The sequence below is a fragment of the Petaurus breviceps genome, unplaced genomic scaffold, assembly GCF_028583685.1.
Source record: "Petaurus breviceps papuanus isolate PSGF00001 unplaced genomic scaffold, PetGlider_PUasm1.0 90895, whole genome shotgun sequence".
In the NCBI taxonomy this organism is placed as follows: domain Eukaryota; kingdom Metazoa; phylum Chordata; class Mammalia; order Diprotodontia; family Petauridae; genus Petaurus; species Petaurus breviceps.
This window is the reverse complement of record NW_027187372.1, coordinates 20,221,160-20,231,537: the sequence shown is the minus strand read 5'-3', so window position 1 is coordinate 20,231,537 and position 10,378 is coordinate 20,221,160.

Sequence of the window (10,378 nt, the reverse complement as noted above, 5' to 3'; positions counted from 1 at the left end):
TACATTGACAGCTATGAGGTTTTTTGTCTAGAACACCTTTTGCAAGAGCAAGGAAAAAGCTACCTATTCATTTATTTCTTATTTTAAATTATATTATTATCATTATCTGTGTTTCTTTATTTTTCTCTATTTTTATTTTTTAGTTTACATCATTCATTTCCACAAGATTTTGAGTTACAAATTTTCTCCCCATTTCCCCCCTATCCACCACCCCAAAACAGCAATCCCACTGAATATCCCCTCCCCCAATATGCTCTCTCCCATATCTTCCCCCAACCCCCTCCGACTTTCCACTAGGGCACGGTGGATCTCTATGCCCCAGTGCTGTACATCTTATTTCCCAGTTACATGTAAAATAATAATAATAATAATAATAACATATTTTTAAACATTTGATTTTAAAACTTAAATTATATTATCAATTTGAAAAAAATCAACCTCTCACCTTCCTCTCTAATTCATTACTGAAGTTGAGAATAAAAAAAGACTTGTCACAAACATGTCAAATTAAAAAAAAACAAATTTCCACATTAATTGTGTCCAATATTAATACACACACATGTGTGTGTATTTATATGTCTCACTGTGCACTCTGAGTGCTTGATCTCTTCATCAGGATGTGGATAGTTTGTTTCATAATTAGTCCTTTGTAATCATGTTTGGTCATTCATTACACTGATCAGAATTCCTGATATTTTCAAAGTTGTTTGTCTTTATGGTATTGTTGTCATTGCATTGTTCTCCTGGTTCTATTCACTTCATTCTGCATCAGATCATAAAAGTCTTCCGAGTTTCTCTGAAACCATCCTTTCATCATTTCTTTTTTTTAATGTTTAGAAAATACTAAAACTTAAATACATAAGAAAAGAAAAAGATAAAGTAAAATACAAAATAGAAAGTCATGAGCACAGAACATAGGAGAGGATTCAGAATATATAGCAAAAGTTTATTACTTCAAAAAAGTTCATATATTAAATACTGTGCATTATTTTGAAAGCTGTCCTCCTTTTCTTTGCTTCCTTGTAGGTTTTCTTTTGTTCTCTGCTGTCCTCTTTTTACTTTGTTCTTTTTCCTCCCTTCCTTTCCCCTACCTGCCACCCCAAGGCTACAACTGAGCATAGATATATTTATATATAGTTATTGGTATTTACATACATGTATACATATATACAGAAACATATATAAATATATATATACATACATATATAAACATATACTCTCCCTAAGAGATTCTACTCCTAATTTTGTTTTTGTTTGTGTTTATTTCTTTTTTCCTATCTCTCCTAACTCCTTGACTTTACTTCTACCTGCTTCTACCTTGACCTCTTATTACTTAACCTGCCCCCACTCCAGCAATCCCTCCCTTATCCTCCCATTCCCCTAAATCTAAACACAATTGTATATACACCTTTGACCTATTCTGTCTCCTCCCTTCTAAAGATCCTTCCCTTATTCTCCCATTCCCCTAAATCTAAAGACCCTTCTCTATCTCCCTTGTAGCCTATTCTCTCACCCTCGCCTCTAAAGATTCCTCCCTATCCCCCTCACAATCCCCTTAGAATTTTATTTCTTTCTAAATTTAGAAGACTTTCATACTCTTATATATGTATATGTGTTTTCCTCTCTTAAAACGATTCCTGATGAAAGTAGGTTTCCAGAACTAAGAGCCTCCCTCCCCTATCTAATTCCTCTGTATTGGTTCTTCCTCTTGCACCTTATTTGTATAAGATAAATACACTTTTAGCTGTTTTTGAATGTTTTTGCTTTTTGAAGTCATGTCATATTCATGTCTACCACAATCTTTCTTATAAGCTACCTAATTACTAGTAATAATCTTAGACATAGGTTTTACATTTTTCATATATAGAAGATAAACATTCTATCCTTATTTAGTCCCTTGTAATAGGTCATTGGTGTGTACCTTATATTTATCTTGGTTCTTGTATCTCAAGTCCTCTATGGAGTTCAGGGTTTCTTTTTAAATAGAGTCCTGAATGTCTTTTTTTTTTCCTTTGAAGCGGGGAGGCAAGGCAATCAGGGTTAAAAGAGTTGCCCAAGGTCACATAGGTAGTGTCAAATGGCTGAGGCTGGATTTGAACTGAGGTCCTCCTAACTCCAGGGCCACTGCTTTATTTACTGTGCTACATAGCTGGCCCACCTTCATCATTTCTTACAGTACAATAGTATTTCATCACCTTTGTATACCTTGTTATATGACTTGTTCAAAAATTCTCCGTTGATGGTTACCCTCCCAGATTCCCATTGCACAGGAAATGGCTAACAGAAAATCTGCCTAGAAAAAAAGCATGTGAAAATTGCATATTTTTTTTTAAAGTTTAGAAATATAGATAGCCACCATATTGTAGAAATCTTTCATTCCAGTTTGAAGATTATACATATTATCCTAGATATGAAGAGTCATCAAAGGTTTTTGAACAGGGGAGTAATACAATAGCATCTTTGTTTTAGAAAAGATACTTTGGTCACTCTTTGGAGGAATGGGGGGGGGGAAACACTGGTAACAAGGGGAAAAAATAGGAAAAGAATTTTTTCAGGCAAGGCCATTGAGGGCCTAAAATATAATAAAGGCTGTGAGAATTAAGAGAATGAGACAAATGTGAGAAATATTACGGAAGAAAACTTGTTGCCTTCACAACTGATTATACATGGGGGTGAGGGAGAAGAAAGAATTAAGGATAATTTCGGGGTTGCAAACATGAGTTACTGGAAAGATAATAGTGCCCTCAACTGAAGTAGAGAATATTAGCAAACTGATAGGTGTTGGGGAAAACATTCTGAGTTTTGGAGGGAACTTTTTGCTGAGTTTGAAATATCGACTTCTAGGTAGAAATATACTCAGTAGTCAGCCGGTAATACAGGATTAGAATTTAGTAGAGGAATTAGGATTGGATGCATAGATTTAGGAGTTATTTATATTACAATGATAATGAAGGCTATGATAGCTCATATGATCTCCAAGGGAGAGCATAGAAAGAAAATGAAAGTTGGTTGTTTGTATCATGAAAAGAGGGGAGAGGTAGAATGGGGAAAATTTTCTCACATAAAAGAGGTATGCAAAGAAGAGCTTTTATAGTGAAGGGGGAAATGGCATGGGGAAGGCAATGCTTGAACTTCAATCTCATCAGAATTGGATCAAAGAGGGAAGAATGTGTGGTTTGTGTGTGTGTGTATGTGTACACATATACACTCATTTTTATATAGACATAGAAATCTGTCTAGAAATGAAAGTGGAAGGAAATAAGAAAAATGGAGGGATAAAAGGGAAAAAATGAAAGGAGCCAGTGGTGTCAAATTTTCTATTCAGCTCTTGCATTTTCATCAGGAATGCTTGAAAATTCTCTATTTCTTTAAATATCCATTTTTTTCCCCTTCAGTTTTTCTGGGTTGGTTATCCTTAGTTGTAATCCTAGTGTTGTGGTTTAAATACAGGGACACCAAAAATATTTTGTGGTTTAAATACAGGTATGCCAAAAAGCTGTTGAGGTCAGGGCTCTGCCCACCCCAAAACTGTTGTGGTTTCATGATATGTTGTGGTGAAACCATCTCAAAGAATTCAGTCAGACAACCTCTAATACAAGTATAGGCATTTATTGAGATTGATGCCTGTCATGAAGCAGGATAAGTTCCAAGAGGAGCCAGAAACTTGAGAGAAAGCAAGGCGGATTTTTATAGGGTAAAGATGCAATTACATAACAGAAATTTACATAGAATAGAGGAATATCATTAATATTAAAAAGGCAGGAGGAGGGGGCAGCTAGGTGGCATAGTGAATGGAGCACCGGCCCTGGAGTCAGGAGGACCTGAGTTCAAATTCGACCTCAGACACTTGACACACTTACTAGCCATGTGACTTTAGGTAAGTCACTTGACCCCCAATTGCTCTCCAAAAAGCAAAAAAAAAAAAAAATTAAAATAAATAAAAAGGCAGGAGGGGGTTGGTAATGAGAGATTAGGTAATGGAGGAGGGATCCTATCTATGGTTCAGGGTTAAACATTCTGGTCATTCTACCCTCCAACTGGCTAGCCATTATGGTCCTGTCTGGTTAAGACAGATAGTTAGGCATTGTGGTTCTGTCTTGGGTTAGATAGATGGTGTGATTGTGATTGAATACAAGAACACACCTATTTCTGTGGGAATGAGTCTGGGGTCAGTGACCAGGTAGAGGCAGTAGCTAGGTTCCCATCACATGGACACACCTATTATTTCTGTGGGAACTAAGAGTTTAGGGACATACCTGTTGTTCCAGTCAGGGGTGAGGCGTATATGAAGAAGTTAGGATATTGGGGGGGGGGGGGAAGGGTGAGGTAGGTACAGTGGGCTTGCTGTTCAGTAGGGCCAGACCTATAATGAAGCTAGTGAATTGGGGCTGGGGGCAGCTTTATTAGACTTCCATTATCCCCCCCTCAAAGAACTGGGGCCCAAATTCATTTGGGAGAAGGGACAAAGAAAGGTCTCAGCTTCTGTAGCTTCTTCAGGCTAAAAAAGGGAATAGAGCTGTCCTGGTCTCAGTGGGTCCCGAGGAAGAAATTGACTGGAACCAAGCATAGATCACATCCAGGGGATGGTAGGTGAGTATGGACTGGTATCCACTGCTTGCTGCCAACTGTAGGTCAATTGACCTGTAATCTGAGAAACCCAGATGTGACAGACAAGTTCAATATGCAGGGTCCAAGATATAAGGAGAAAGACAGATATATCTAGTAATAGGCAGTTGACTAGGCCAAGTACCTTTTTACCAAACTATTTAGGCTGTAGAAAGAAATATAATGTTGGGCTTAATAGCTCAGATCTAACACACATTCTAGTAGCTCAGATGTATCCCAGCTTTAGTATATTGGATAATGATTAACATTTTTTTGTACCTTTGTTTCACAAACTTCTTTTCACTTGTCTAATTGTTCACATGTCATTAAGAAAAAATGTTCTATTCCATGGATTTAACCTTTCACTTGACTATGCAGGAAGGCAGATGACAGGCCTGTGTACTAATTTACCCAGTTGTTTGGAATATGTAATGACTACACACTGAGATTGAAAACAGCAAAATTTCACATACCTGCATTGTATTCATATATTTACTGACCACTTGCTCTAATTAGAGAAATTTTCCATAAAAGGAAAAAGCAGGGACATGGCAGATATGACAGGATAAAACATCCTTAGCTCTGTTTGAATTCAGATAAGAGTCATTTTAAATACATCTCATAGACAGACTCAGGAATAGCCAGGTGAAAAACATTCCTTTTCAAAGAAAGGCAATGGGGAAACTGAGCGAGGAGGATACCATTTAAGATTGAAGCTAAAATCAAGTTTACAAACAAGGAGAAATCAGTAGGGACTCCAAAGAAGGGGCTGATCTGCCTGTCTGCCCTATGATATTCTTCTTCTGGACTGATGAAAGCCACATACTTTCTGCATGACAAGTCCTTTATTTTCAACACTGATTTTTTTTCCTTGCCAGGATGTCTTTAAAGGTTCCCATTTTTTATTTTTAGGACCCCAGTATATTGTAGCTGGCACATTTGGCCTCCAATTACCCCCTATAACTCTACATTGGAGGTGACCTTGACTTTCTTGCTAAGTGAGGTGAGCTGGGAGTGTCTTCCCTGTCTACCTTTAGAGCTGCTGTGGGATTAGTTTTAGGTTTTAACATTGTAACAATAATCCCAAATAACTTAGTTAACAATTTTAGAATTTTCATCAGTGAGAGCCAACTTGTTTTAGCTTTAAGACAGGGTTAGCAGGACTTAATAAAATAACATAACTGGTTTTAAACATTTTCACTCTCTCAATTTCAAAAATTCAGATTAAAAGTTGCTTTAACACCAATGATCACTCAAGTCTTAAAATATAAGAGAATTTTACTACAATGTAGAAATACAATAATAACACAGTCAGATGACATTAATTGCATTTCCAAATCACATATAAAAATTATTGATAGATGATTGGTCTTACCAAGTGTAGAGGCTGATTGACTTCTGACCTTGCTTTCCCCTTCTCCTTTTCTCATCTCCCCACAGTTGCAGAACCTGGTTGTGGGGGTGGTCGATTTAGGAAGGAAGGAGAAAAAGGGCACCACTCCTTGTGTGGGAAAGATTAAGGACCAGCTAGTGCTGGGAGAGTGTAGAGTCAAGCAGCTGAATTAAAGGTCCAGGGGGCATTGAGGAGGGAGTTTTGGTGAATAAGGAGAAGCATCCCTGAGGAACCCACAAGCTTGCTGAGAGGGGTTGCTTGGCTTTGGGGAACATGGAGCAGAAAATCCAGGTTCCAGTGGTATGGGAGTAAGGACTTGGGGTTTTGAGAGGAGAGGTTCATCTACATACGTAGAGGAGTGGGTTTCAGGAAGCCCAGGGATGTAGGGTCTTTTGCCAGTGGGGCCCTGATATGGGTGTTATGCCTCCTTCCTTGTTCCTTTCACCAGGAAGGGGAAGTTAACTCAAATTCCCTACTATTCTTCTAACTTTTCACTGCAGCCTTAGTTCTGTCAGAGCCAGGATGACAGGGTGAAGGATCTTGAGGGTTCTAACTTTTCACCATATCCTTTGCTCAATCAGAATGAGGATGACAGGGAGAAGGCATTGTAGCCCTAGCCTGGGAAATGCTGGGACCACAAGGAAGAGAATCTTGATGGTTGTAACTTTTCACTGTGGGCCTGGTCTGGTCAGAACTGGACCACAGTGAGAAGGCATGGCAGCCCTAGCCTCATCATAGGTGGAACTACAGGGAGGAGAATCTTAGTGTTTTGGGTTTTTTTTGAAATTTTGCTCAAGTAAACTTCACTTCCATATCCACTCCTTTAAAGTTTCTTTGAAAGAGCTTTGAACCTCCTAGTTAAGGTGAGTGGGACTCTGGAAAAGATCCAATGGTGCCTCGTCCCTTCTTCCCCATACTGGAGAATTCAAAGTTTCATCTCTGAGGCATCTCTTTTTCAGATCTATGCATTTCTCAATTCATCTTAGTGCCAAATAGTAACCAGAATGAATTAAATTACCTGGTCCTATATTCCCAATGATTTTATAGTTTTATATATTTATAGAGTTGCTTTCTGTGACCCAGGAAAGGGTTAAGTGCTAGTCCTATTACAAAGTGTAGCTTTAAAACCTGCCTCTCTTTGATCAGTGAAGTGACCCTTTTTCTCCTAGATGGACTTTAGGGGAGAAATTTCCCCTTTCCCCATTTTTGATCTGTCTCTCTATCTCCAGAACTTGGCCAGAGTCCAAGGAAGTAGTGAGAGAGGTATTTTTGTTTGTTTTTGCCAAAAACCTTTCTTTAAGAGACCATCAATCTTTCTAGCCCAGATATATTTTTTTTTCTGACTGCATTTTAAGTCTTACAAGGTGGAAGACTCAGAGCAGACAGGTACAAACAGAAAGTACAGATAGTGATAACTTTTATTGTTTTTCCAGATTATATAAAGACCAAGTGTTATTACTTAGTAGTCCCATGGGATGGGAGTTGGGACTGAATGCCAGTAAGCCTAAGGAAATCCTGCCTGTAGCCACATTCATCTCTTCAGTGGCATCCCACTGAAGGGTGAAGAATTGAGTTAATAAAGAACTTCCCACAAAATTCTCAAGCAGAGCATCCTCTGTCTAGAGGTAATTTGCTAGCCACAAGGGCCCAAGCAATTCAGTCAAGACTTCCTAGGTGCTTGAAGGACCTCTCAGCTAAAAGAAGGGAAAAAGATTGGCTTACCTTTGGATTAGAGGGGGTTTGAATCACAGACTCCACTCCACATGGAGGGGGAGATCAGAGTAAGAGACTCAGGCCCACACAGGGATGCCAAAAAGCTGTTGTAGTTTAAATCCAGGGACACCAAAAATTTGTTGTGGTTTAAATCCAGGGAGCCAAAAACTGTTGGGGTTGGGGCTCTGCCCACCCCAAAACTGTTGTGGTTTCATGAAATGTTGTGGTGGAACCATCTCAAAGAATTCAGAGTCAGACCACCTCTAATACAAGTATAAGCATTTATTGAGATTGACTTCTCTCATGAAGCAGGCTAAATTCCAAGAGGAACCAGCAACTTCAGAGAAAAGAAAGATGGATTTTTATAGGGTAAAGATGCAATTACATAACAAAAATTTACATATAGTAGAGGAATATCATTAATATTAAAAAGGCAGGAAGAGTTTGATAGGGGATTAGGCAATGGAGGAGGGGTCCCATCTATGACTCCATGGTTAAACATTCTGGTCATTCTGCCCTCCAACTGGCTAACTATTGTGGTCCTGTCTTGGGCTAGATGGGTGGTGTAATTGTTATTGAATACAAGAACACACCTGTTTCTGTGGGAATGGGTCTGGGGGCAGTGGCAAGGTAGAGGCAGTAGCTAGTTTCCCATCACATGGACACACCTATTGTTTCTGTGGAATCTAAGTGTTCAGGGACACACCTGTTGTTCTAGTAAGGAGTGAGGCATATATGAAGAAGTTAGGGTAGTGGGGCGGGGGGGAGTAGGGGTAGGTGTTAGGCAGGTACAGTGGCCCTGCTGTTCAGTAGGGCTGAGCCTATAATGAAGCTACCATATTGAGGCTTGGGGAAGCTTCATTAGGGTTCCATCATTAGCTCCTTTGCCTTCCACAATATCATATCCTGAGCCCTTCTTTAACATTGAAAGTGGCTCCCTGAAACCACAACCACTAGCACTCTCTTTCCCTTGGAACTGTGACTAGAACACATGATCTCTTGTGACCAACCCCTAGTGCTCCTCTGCACCCTGGAACTGTGACCCAGAATGGCCTATGGCTGACAGAGTTGCCAATCAGTGTCAATTGTATCCAGAGCCAACAATCTCTTGCTCTCCAGTTATCTGACCCCATTCCTCTCTCTGGGCTGAGAGTTCCCAAAACTGCTGCTGCTGTCCCAGTCACCTTCAAGGCCCACTACTGGTAAGGCCCCCAATTGTACTCCAGGTAGACTCCCACCAAGTATTATAGACCTATCCTCCTGGCCTCCTAAATTTTCTTAGGCTAGAAAAAATGTTTCACCCTGATCTTTTGTTGACTCTGAAACTTCTCCAGAAATTGATTTGAGGTGTTCTTTTAAAGTTGTTTGGAAAGGAATGTTGGGGGAATTCAGATGGGTTGCTATCTGTATGCCACCATCTTGGCTCTGCTTCTCCAAAATGATGCTTTAAAATAAAATAAGAAGTCAATCATTTTGAAATAGATGTATCAAGATATTATAAAAAGTTCTCTGACCTCAAGTAAAGAATTCCTTCTCTATAGGGAAATTCTTTTGAAAGTCTTAAAAAAAAGTTTGGTGTTTTGTAAATTCAAAAGTTTGTTGTTCTGCAAGTTAAATATTTATGTGTGGGAATGTATGTAATAAGGAAATTTCAGGTTGGCTGAAACAGAAAACGAATGCTGTGTGTATATAAGAAAAAGCCCCAGAGAGGCAGTCAGAATTTTCTTGAGACCAGGATCTGGTGGCAGAGCAGCTACAGAAGAGAAAATGGATAACTGAGCCAGAATTTCCTGAGAACTTGTGGTGGTGGAGCTTCTTCTGAACAGGATCCCAAGAGCTAGGAGCCTGGAGCCAGGAGCCCAGGAGCCAGGAGTCCAGGTGACTGAGGAGGCATGACTGGGATGCTGAGACTTTGTTTCTTTGTGGCTTGGTTGAGCCTTGAATTCCCTGGAGCAGAAATGGTGAAGGATCCTGACATGGACCAGACACTGTGAACTTCAGTGTGGAGCAGGACCTGCCCAGAGAGCTAGTCAAGAAACTGTGAGCTGTCAGTCATTGAACCCAGGTGACAGTCTGGTGAATCCAGGTAGAATCTGGGACCATGGAAGGGGATCCAGGGAATCTGAGAACAGGCCCCAAGTCAAGATGAAAAGAGCTATCCTTTGGTACTGAGTAATTATGGAATTATAGTTTACTAGTGACCTAAGGGGTGGAGGGTTTTGTGTATGATACTTAGTAATTGATTGCTGAATAAGTGACTGATTGAGTTAATCAAGACTTTGCCCCAAGAGTGGAAAACTTTGACTATTGTACTTTGAGGTATTGTTACTGATAAGTGACTGATTGAGTAAACTAAGTTGCCCCATTAGTGGAAGACTTTTACTATTGTACTTTGAGACTATGTTGTGAATATTATATTGTGATTTTCTGTGATATGTTGTATTTATGTAAATGCTGTACCTTGATTTTCTGTGAAAGTTTTGCTTTGATTTGTTATGGAATAAATATAGTGATTACTATACTGTGTAATCAGAACCTTAAAAGCTGTTCACAGTAGCATTCTTCTGGAAAGCTGCTTGTTCATGGCATTACAACTCTATGCTCCATGAAATTCCATTCTTTAGGAAAAAAACATATATACACATGAAATAAATTTTAAAATATGCA